This window comes from Pan paniscus, chromosome 20 (assembly GCF_029289425.2).
Source record: "Pan paniscus chromosome 20, NHGRI_mPanPan1-v2.0_pri, whole genome shotgun sequence".
NCBI classification, from domain to species: domain Eukaryota; kingdom Metazoa; phylum Chordata; class Mammalia; order Primates; family Hominidae; genus Pan; species Pan paniscus.
The window spans coordinates 14,405,269-14,415,013 of NC_073269.2; the positions used below are offsets into that span (position 1 = coordinate 14,405,269).

Genomic DNA, 9,745 nt, shown 5'->3' on the forward strand with positions numbered 1-9,745 from the left:
TAATCCACCAGATACAATGATACTCAAAGTATCCATAGTAAATAATATGTTGCTGGAAGCCTCTAGCAAGCACCAGTAGGAAAATCATAGCAGTAGTTCAGAATAAATATATTCCCTCTTCTGCAGGAAACTAGTCTCCTTTTGAGTAAACAGTTACCACTGGGTTCAACACAGAAGTTGTACATGGGACATCAAGTGACCAAGTGGCCTGAGCTTCCTACCATGAACTTGAGGTTGTCTGACCCACAAAACTCCAAGTTTGGGGAAAATGCAGCAGCAATCTGTTATCAAATGGAAATGGCACAGAAGACACTGAGCTCTAGAAGTTCCAGCGAGTACAAGTAAACTGCATGAGCAAATGGCAAAGACTCAACACAAGCTCCATTCCCACTGTCTCATTTCCCTCAATCCATGCCTGTGGCTTCCTGAGCTATTTCTTATGCCTATCTGAGACAAGTCCTGTTTACGGATGTGTCTGCACAATATGCTAGCACGACCCAAAAGTGGGAGCACAAACACAATAGCTCAGCTGAACGATGACACCGAAAGACTGTAATATCTTTCAGATAAAAATAGCATCCCAGTGGCAGAACTTCTCGCAGTATATTTGACTATCCTCTGGGTCTGGAGGACATGGCCAGAAGGACATGTAAACAATGATCCATGAGCAGTTGCTAATGGTTTCACTGAATGGTCAAGGATGTATATAGAACAAGACTGGTAAGTCTAGAAAAACATGTATGGATAGATCTCTTTTAAAGGACATGGGCCGTGAAGATATTTGTGTCCCATGTAAATGGCCAGCAAAGGCAATCCACTGAAAATGAGACTTTTAATAATCAGACGGACAAAATGATACTCTATATAGAAGTCAATTGCTTTCCCCTACCACCCCAATGTTTGCTCCATAGGCCCTTGAATAAGATGGCCATAAAAACAGGGATAAAGGCTACTATGGCTCAACAGTATGGACTTCCATTTACCAAAGCTAATGCAGCTAATGCTACTGCTAGGTGCCTAATCTGCTAAAAGCAAAAACCAAAACTGAATATATAAGGGCATTAATTTCTTTTTTTTCTTTGCGGGGAGGGGGACAGGGTCTCACTCTGTCACCCAGGCTGGGGCGCAGTGGCATGATCACAGCTCACTGCAGCCTCAATCTCCTGGGCTCAAGCAATCTTTCTGCCTCATGCTCCTGAGTAGCTAGGACTACAGGCAAGTATCACCAAGCCTGGCTAATCTGGGTGGTTTTCGTGGGGGGGTTGATTTTTTGTTTTTGTAGAGATGGGGTTTCACCATGTTGCCCAGGTTAGTCTTGAACCAAGGGCATTAATTTCTAGAGTAACCAGGGGAGCCAGCTGGTGGCAAGATGATTACATTGGACCACTCCTATCATGAAGGTGACTAAGATTCATCTTCACTGGAATAGACTCGTGTTCTGGACATGGATTTGCCAGAAGCCTAACTAGTAGAGAGGCAAATCCATATAGGATTTGTATAGAGGCAGATTTGTACAGGGGAGAGGCAAATCCACTAGGCTTTTGCCTATACAATGCATAATCCATGCACTCACAAAATGCTTTCACTGCAGTCACAGCATTCACACAATACCATCTTTCATCAAGGAACCCATTTCACTGCAAAGGAAGTGCAACAGTGGGAACATGTCCCTCTCATCAGCTGGTCTCATCACACACCCCATCACTCAGAAGCAGCTAGTCTAAATGAAAGGTGAAATAGCTTACTGAAAATTCAGATACAGGGCCAACTGGGAGACAACCTCTGAAAGAATGGGATTCTGTTTCACAAGACACAGTGTATGCTCTGAATCAGAGATCACTAGATACTACTATCTCACCACAGTCAGAACAAACAGGCCCAGGAATTGATGGGTGAAGGCAGAATTAGCTCTAAGACAAAAATTTTGCTTCCAATCCCAGCAATGTAGAGCACTGTAATTTGGAGATCTGAGTCCATAATGGGGAATGCTTCCCCAGGGGCAACTACTTGGTCCCAATACACTGGAAAGTGAGATTAACATCTGGCCCTTATAAGTTTCATATCCATTAAACCAAGAAGAAAAAGAAAAATAAGGAGGTGAGAGGGAATAATCTATTAACTGAAGGGATTAGTCTCAACTACCAAAGGGAAACTGGGGTACCGCTATACAACTGAGGCAAAAAGAATGATGTCTAGAACCTCCTAGCACTTCCATACCACTTAGAAAGGTTAACAAAAAATTACAGTAGAAAAAAGGCAGGAAAATGGAGGCCCAAGATCCCTTCAGAAGGAAGGTTTGAGTCACTCCATCAGGTACAGAACCCAGAGCTGCTGAGTTTCTGGCTGAGGGCAAGGAAAATACAAAAAATGTTCATTGAAAAAGTAAAACCATGGATATCAACTATAACTTCAAGATCAATGACAGAAACAACAACTGCAGTAGTCTGGCAGGTTTTCTGTTTTTGCTTTTTTGAGACGGAATCTCACTCTGTTGCCCAGGCAGGTGCGCAGTGGTGCCATCTCAGCTCACTGCAACCTCCACCTCCCAGATTCAAGCAATTCTCCTGCCTCAGCCTCCCAAGTAGCTGGGATTACAGGCGCCCACCACGCCCAACTAATTTTTGTATTTTCAGTAGAGACAGGGGTTCACCATGTTGGCCAGGCTGGTCTCAAACTCCTGACCTCAAGTGATCCACCCGCCTCCCAAAGTGCTGGGATTACAGGTGTTAGCCACCACACCCAGCCCCAGGTTTTCTCTTTGATTGTTATGTATACATGTTAGTTTCTAAGCATGTATTTACATAAACCAATCATTCACTTCTGTCTCTTTTCTATTTCTCTTTTGTATATAAGTTACTAGAGGTTAAATTTTTAATTTAGTCTTCAGGTAACAGAATATTCAAGGAGAATATGACTAAATTTCAGTAGAAATTAACATGGCTTCGGGCGTGGTGGCTCACACCTGTAATCCCAGCACTTTGGAAGGCCGAGGCGGGCACATCACCTGAGGTCAGGAGTTCCAGACCAGCCTGGCCAACATGATGAAACACTGTCTCTACTAAAAATACAAAAATTAGCTGGGCGTGGTGGTGTGCACCTGTAATCCCAGCTACTTGGAAGCTGAGGCAGGAGAATCACTTGAACCTGGGAGGTGGAGGTTGCAGAGAGCTGAGATCACACCACCACTCCCAGCCTGGGCAAAAGAGTGAGACTCCATCTCACAAAAAAAAAAAAAGACAGAAATTAATAAGGCCTGTGATGAGGGGCTGTGCACATTCTCACTTAGGGGTGAGAAATTCTCCCTTCAATCTTGTTAAGTGGAAATGCAGACTTAACCATTATAAGAGAATCAAAGTGTGTATAGATAGGCACATGTGGATGCTGACTAGGCAAAACTGTGAACATGCCAGTTACCAATTTATCCATCTCAGCTCCAAATTCACGATCATATCTGCTATGGAACAAAGGGCTGCATTCCTTAAGCATTTATCTTTTAATGGAACATGTTAAGCTTTGTCATGTTGCATTAAAAGATGGGAGGGAGGCCAGGTGCAGGGGCTCACCCCTGTAATCCCAGCAGTTTGGGAGGCCAACGTGGGTGGATCACCTGAGGTGAGGAGTTCGAGACCAGCCTACCCAACATGGCGAAACCCCGTCACTACTAAAAATACAAAAAATTAGCCAGGCATGGTGGCAGGTGCCTGTAATCCCAGCTACTCGGGAAGCTGAGGCAGGAGAATTGCTTGAACCCGGGAGGCAGAGGTTGCAGTGAGCCAAGATCACGCCACTGCACTCCAGCCTGGGCGACAAGAGCAAAACTCCGTCTCAAAACAAAACAAAACAAAAAATTAGCCAGGCATGGTGGCGAATGCCTGTAATCCCAGCTACTCAGTAGGCTGAGGCCAAAGAATCACTTGAACCCGGGAGGCAGAGGTTGTGGTGAGCCAAGGTCACACCATTGCACTCCAGACAGCAATAAGAGTGAAACTCTGTCTCAAACAAAAAAACCAAAAAAAAAAAAAAAAGAAACAAACAAACAAACAAAAAACCTGCAGGTAGATTCTAGGAGCTGAGCAGTCTCCAGCAACAGCCAGCAACAAGTCCTATAACTACAAGGAAATGAATTTTGCCTATTGACTGAGTGTGGAAATACATTCTTCTATAGGCAGAGGTTGGAGCAAGCCGAGGTCGCACCACCGCACTCTAGCCAGAGCAACAGAGCAAGACTCTATCACCAAAAAAAATAAAAATAAAAACAAATAATAAAATTGTACTGTAGGTTTCAGCTAAGGCAATTAAACAAGACACAGCATGCTTATCAAATTTGTAAATGGACTATAGAATTTGATGACTGATAGAACTGGATTCAAAATTACTGCCACAGGCTGGAGTGATACACTGAATAAATAGGATATTTATTTTTAAAAAAGAAATAGAATATACAACACAAGAATTAAACAACACTCATACAAAATGTCTCACACATAAAATATAAACCAAAACACTACACTTCTGGCCAGCCACAGTAGTAGCTCACGGCTGCAATCCCAGCACTTTGGGAGGCCAAGGTGGGCAGATCACTTGAGGCCAGGAGTTCAAGACCAGCCTGGCCAACATGATGATACCGCATCTCTACAAAAAAATACAAAAATTAGCCAGGCGTGGTGGTGCATGCCTGTAATCCCATCTACTGGGGAGGCTGAGGCATGAGAATCGCTTGAACCCAGGAGACGGAGGGTGCAGTGTATTGAGATGGCACCACTGCACTCCAGCCTGGGCAACAGAGCAAGAATCTGTCTCAAAAAGTCGGGGGCAGGGAAAGAAAGAAAAGAAAGAAAGAACACTATACTTCTGAAAATATATTTGAGTATACTTATTCAGGATGAAACTGAACAAGACACTGACTTTCTTTTTGAAAACAAGTGGCTTTCAGTTAAAACTAAAATCTATTTTCAGATGTAGCAACAGTAAAACAAACAAACAGAAAAAACAAACAAAAAACAAACTAAAGTCTGTTCCTTATTTCTTTCCAGAATAATTTTTACACTTTACAATACATCCATTCAGAAACTGCCAAATGTTACAAGACCTATGGATGGGAATTTATAATATCCAGCAAAATTAAATGTATATTTGTCCTCTGACCTAAAGTCCAATATTAAAGGTTTAACCTAGTAATACACTTATAAAAATGTTAACTACATATAAAGAAGTTCATTTACTGCAGCTTACTCATGGATGCTAAAATAATTAGTAGGAACTTTGCCGGGGAACAAGATATTCTGGGTGTCCTGCAAGGGATGGTGGCTCATGCTTGTAATCCCAACATTTTCTGAGGTTGAGGTGGGAGGATCACTTAAGCCCAGTAGTTCAAGGCTGCAGTGAGCCAGGATCGTGACACTGCACTCCACCCTGGGCGACAAAATGAATCTCAAAAAAAAACAAAAAACAAAAAAAACCCGCAAATATATATATATTTTTGTATTTTGTATTTTTAGTAGAGACAGGGATTCACCATCTTGGCCAGGTTGGTAGAGAACTACTGACCTCATGATCCACCTGCCTCAGCCTCCCAAAGTGCTGGGATTGTAGGCGTGAGACACCGCACCAGGCCTGGCTTTGGTCTTTTTGACTAAACCTCTTCTGAAATGTGTTCAATAAAAAGCTGAACTTGGAAAAAAAAAAAGGTGGGGGTGGGGGGTACAGGGAGGAAGGCAAGAAAAACAAAAGACAACAAAGGAGATCCTGGCCAGGCGCGGTGGCTCACGCCTGTAATCTCAGCATTTTGGGAGGCTGAGGCAGGCGGATCACGAGGTCAGGAGATCAAGACCATCCTGGCCAACATGGTGAAACCCCATCTCTACTACAAATACAAAAATTAGCTGGGCTTGGTGGCACGTGCCTGAAATCCCAGCTACTCAAAAGGCTGAGGCAGGAGAATCGCTTGAACCAGGGAGGCAGAGGTTGCAGTGAGTCGAGATCGCACCACTGCACTCCAGCCTGGCGACAGAGCGAGACTGTGTCTCAAAAAAAAATAGAATGAAATCCTGTCATTTTCAACAACGTAGATAGAACTGGAGGACAGTACGTTAAGTGAAATAAACCAGGCACAGAAACACAAAGTAGGGCGTGGTAAGCGGTGGCTGCAGTGAGCCAATATCATGCCACCGCACTCCAGCCTGGGCAACAAGGCAACATCCTGCCTCAAAAAAACTCTCAAAAAAAAAAAAATCTTGAATAGAGCTCAGATCCAAAAACATTCCGTTATATTTTAGAACAATTTGGAGAATTTTCATTTATTATACATAGTAAATATTAGATAACATTATTATTTTTAATTTTATTGATGCAAATAGTATTACGGTTTTAGTAAAACAACACTCTTATCATTGAGTCAGGCATTACCCACTACTTAAATGTCGAGCTTACCATCCTGGCTATCACGGTGAAACCCCATCTCTACTAAAAATACAAAAAATTATCCGGGCATGGTGGCACACCCCTGTAATTACAGCCACTTGGGAAGCTGAGGCAGGAGAATCGCTTGAACCCGGGAGGCAGAGGTTGCAGTGAGGTGAGATCGCGCCACTGCACTCCAGCCTGGGCGACAGAGCTAGACCCCCTCTCAAAAACAAAACAAAACAAAAAAAAGTCGAGCTTCATCTCTGCAATGAATTTCCCATTGACTCTCAAACTGTTCACCATAAAATTTATTTACGAGACGGCGAATACACAAAACGCTAAAAAACAGGTGCAGCTACAATGGATATTTATTCGTGGTACTGGATGGTCAACATACCCATAGGTTTAAGTTTTTTCGAAAGAAAAATGCGGGAAAAATACCCTTAGTACAGTCATCCTGTTAATGGTAAATTCGATTATTCTAGTATTAGTGTGTAAACCCTCCATCCTTTCTTCCAGGAAGCCTGGTTATGAAGCTCTTTGGAGACGTACAGAGCTAGGAACTTCAGATGAAAAGAATGGCTGAGTATTCTTAGGTTTCTTTAGTAGAAAGACTCGCGGTCTACAAACGTTTATATGCACATGCAGAAATACGCACACCCTAGACAACTAAGAAAGCACCTTTCTACTGGAACGTAATGTGTCAATAAAAAATATACAGGTTTCACAAAGGCAAAATGCCAAAATCTCACATGAAACACTCGTTTGCATAAAAAAGGAAGCAGCTGCCCCCTTAAACCAACTTTTTCCCAATGCTCACCCGAACACGGTGGAGTCGCCAGGTCCGTGGGGCTACAGGATCTTGGGGACGGAGTCAATCGAGCGCGAACGGCAAAATTCTTTTCCCTCTGAAACACAATTCACAAACGTTGCCTTGGAGACTTATTTTTTAAGGCCTCAGAACGCTTGGACACTTTTGAAGACGGGAACACACGGCTGAAAACAGCCCTCGGACGCGCCCATACTGCACTTCCCACCCGGCTCCTCTAGGGGACCGAAGGTCCCAATGGCCTCTTCGACGTGGCCTCACCCGATGGCTCCGCGACTCCTGCGGACTCCTGTGGAGTGGTCCAGGCCTCTGTAAGGAGGTTCCTCGATTACCCTGGGTCGATTGTGACCTCTGCCACCCCCCGAAACACCGCCCAACCCACTAGTCCACACAAGCCTCACCAAAGTAGTGAACGACCAGACAACACAAAGGAAAAAGTGGCTCTGAGGAAACAGGCGCCAGCGACCAAAAGAGAGAACTGGCGCGCCGCTAACGTCACTTCCGTTTGAGGCATTGGAAGGGGCGTGGCTCGTTGTGTGGGCAGTTGGACAGGATGGAACTCTTCAGGATTCTAGTTTCCCTCCGCGTGGGTGCGGAGGTATCAAGGGGTCGGCTCAGTGCCTGGGTGGACAAGAGAGAAATGGGCCCACAGAGAAAGGTGGGGGTTAAATCAGGGCTGTGGGCGGGGCCCATGCCCGGGGGCGGGGCTGGAGGTGGGACCAGACCCAGCGGGTGGCTTCGGTGGCAGAATGGACCAGGAAGGCGAAATGTCGGGCGATGGACTCGCCCCTCAGGATGCTCATTAGAAACTTTCCCCACGTTCCTGGACCCCTTTCAGGATTCTCTCCAGTTGATAACCTGCCAATCCACAAAATGGCCTGCTTCCTGCATTCGATCACGTCTTTAGAACTTTATTTTCTCTTATTTCTTTTTATTTATCTGACCTTGCTAAACTCTAATCATTGATTCCTCTGCGTTTTCAATTATCGATACTTTCTGTAAATATTGCAATTTTTTTCTTTTCTTTCTTTTTTCTTTTCTTTTCTTTTTTTCTTCGAGGTAGGGTCTGGCTCGGTTGCCCAGGCTGGAATGCAGTGGTAGGAACACGGCTCACTGCAGTCTCGACCTCTCCAGGCTCAAGCCATCCTTCCACCTAAGCCTCCCGAGTAGCTGGGACCACGGGCGCACCGCACCCGGCTAATTTTTGTATTATTATTATTATCATCATTATTATTATTTTGTAGAGACAGGATCTAACCATGTTGCCCAGGCTGGTCTGGAACTCCTGGGCTCAAGCGATCTGCCCGCCCTGCACTCCCGAAGTGGGATTACAGGCGTGAGCCATCATGCACCATGCCTGGCCTTATTGTATTTTTTTTTTCTTCTTCAGCAATGTATTTGTTACTATTTCTCAAATCTTATCAAATGATTCAAAGCCTCCTGTACTACTTTATGAAATACCGCTGATACCAGGCATTCTTCACTTATTCTGTGCAGAAAAAAAAAGGACTGTTGGACTTGTGGTAGAGATTTAGTTGAATCTTCGGGTTATATTGGTATCTTTATAATACTGAGTCTTCCTATGTGTGAATATACAATATCTCTCTATTTAGGTCTTCTTTAAACTCTTTCAGTAATGTTTTGAAATTTTCGGTTTACAAATATTTTACCTCTTGGGGTAAAGTTATTCCCATGTAACTTATTTGTAAAAGGGATCACATTCTCAGTTTCCTTTTCTGATTGTTCATTGCTGGTGTATAGATACAAAACTAATTTTCATCTCTTGATGTTGTACTGTGCAACTTTACGGAATTTATTACAAGCTCTGCTAGTTTTCTTGTAGATTCTTCAAAATTCTCTATATATCAAATATCACCTATAAATATATTTTTATTTGTTCTATTCTAATTGAGAAACCTTTTATTTTATTTTCTTGTGTAATTGCTCTGGCTAGAATTTCCTGTAGAGGCTGGGCACGGTGGCTCACTCCTGTAATCCCAACATTTTGGGAGGCCGAGGTGGGTGGATCACCTGAGCTCAGGAGTTCAAGACCAGCCTGACCAACATGGTGAAACCCCGTCTCTACTAAAGATACAAAAAATTAGCCAGGCGTGGTGGTTGGCACCTGTAATCCCAGCTACTCGGGAGGCTGAGGCAGGAGAATCACTTGAACCTGGGAGGCGGAGGTTACGGAGTTTGCAGTGAGTGGAGATGGCTCCATTGCACTCCAGCCTGGGTGACAAGAGCAAAACTTCATCTCAAAAAAAAAAAAAAAAAAAGAATTTCCTGTAGAATGTTGAATAACAATAGAAAAATCAGACATCTTTCTCTCCTTCCTGGTCTTAGGGAGAATTTTCAGGCATTCACTATTGAATATCATGTTAGCTGTGTTTTCGTAAGTGCATTTTGTCACGTTGAATAAACTCCCTTCTATTTCTAGTTTTCTTAATTCTTTTTTTTGAGACAATCTCGCTCTGTCACCCAGGCTGGAGTGCAGTGGCATGATCTTGGCTC

The 9,745-nt window shown here is 43.7% G+C and overlaps 1 protein-coding gene across 4 annotated transcripts in view; it reads right to left on the reverse strand.

Moving 5' to 3' along the window:
- ZNF560 (zinc finger protein 560) overlaps positions 1-8,705 on the reverse strand; it is a 64,868-nt gene extending 56,163 nt beyond the window's left edge. For 3 of the 4 annotated variants that reach the window (XM_055103411.2, XM_055103412.2, XM_063599838.1), the window contains exons 1-2: positions 7,633-8,705; positions 7,223-7,310 (exon numbers count right to left, since the gene is read on the reverse strand). The gene's annotated coding sequence lies outside the window, so the exon portion shown is untranslated. Of the gene's footprint in view, positions 1-7,222; positions 7,311-7,492; positions 7,593-7,632 lie in introns of those variants that run through there. The other variant, XM_063599839.1, reaches the window with a different exon arrangement.
- Positions 8,706-9,745: the final 1,040 nt, after the last annotated feature.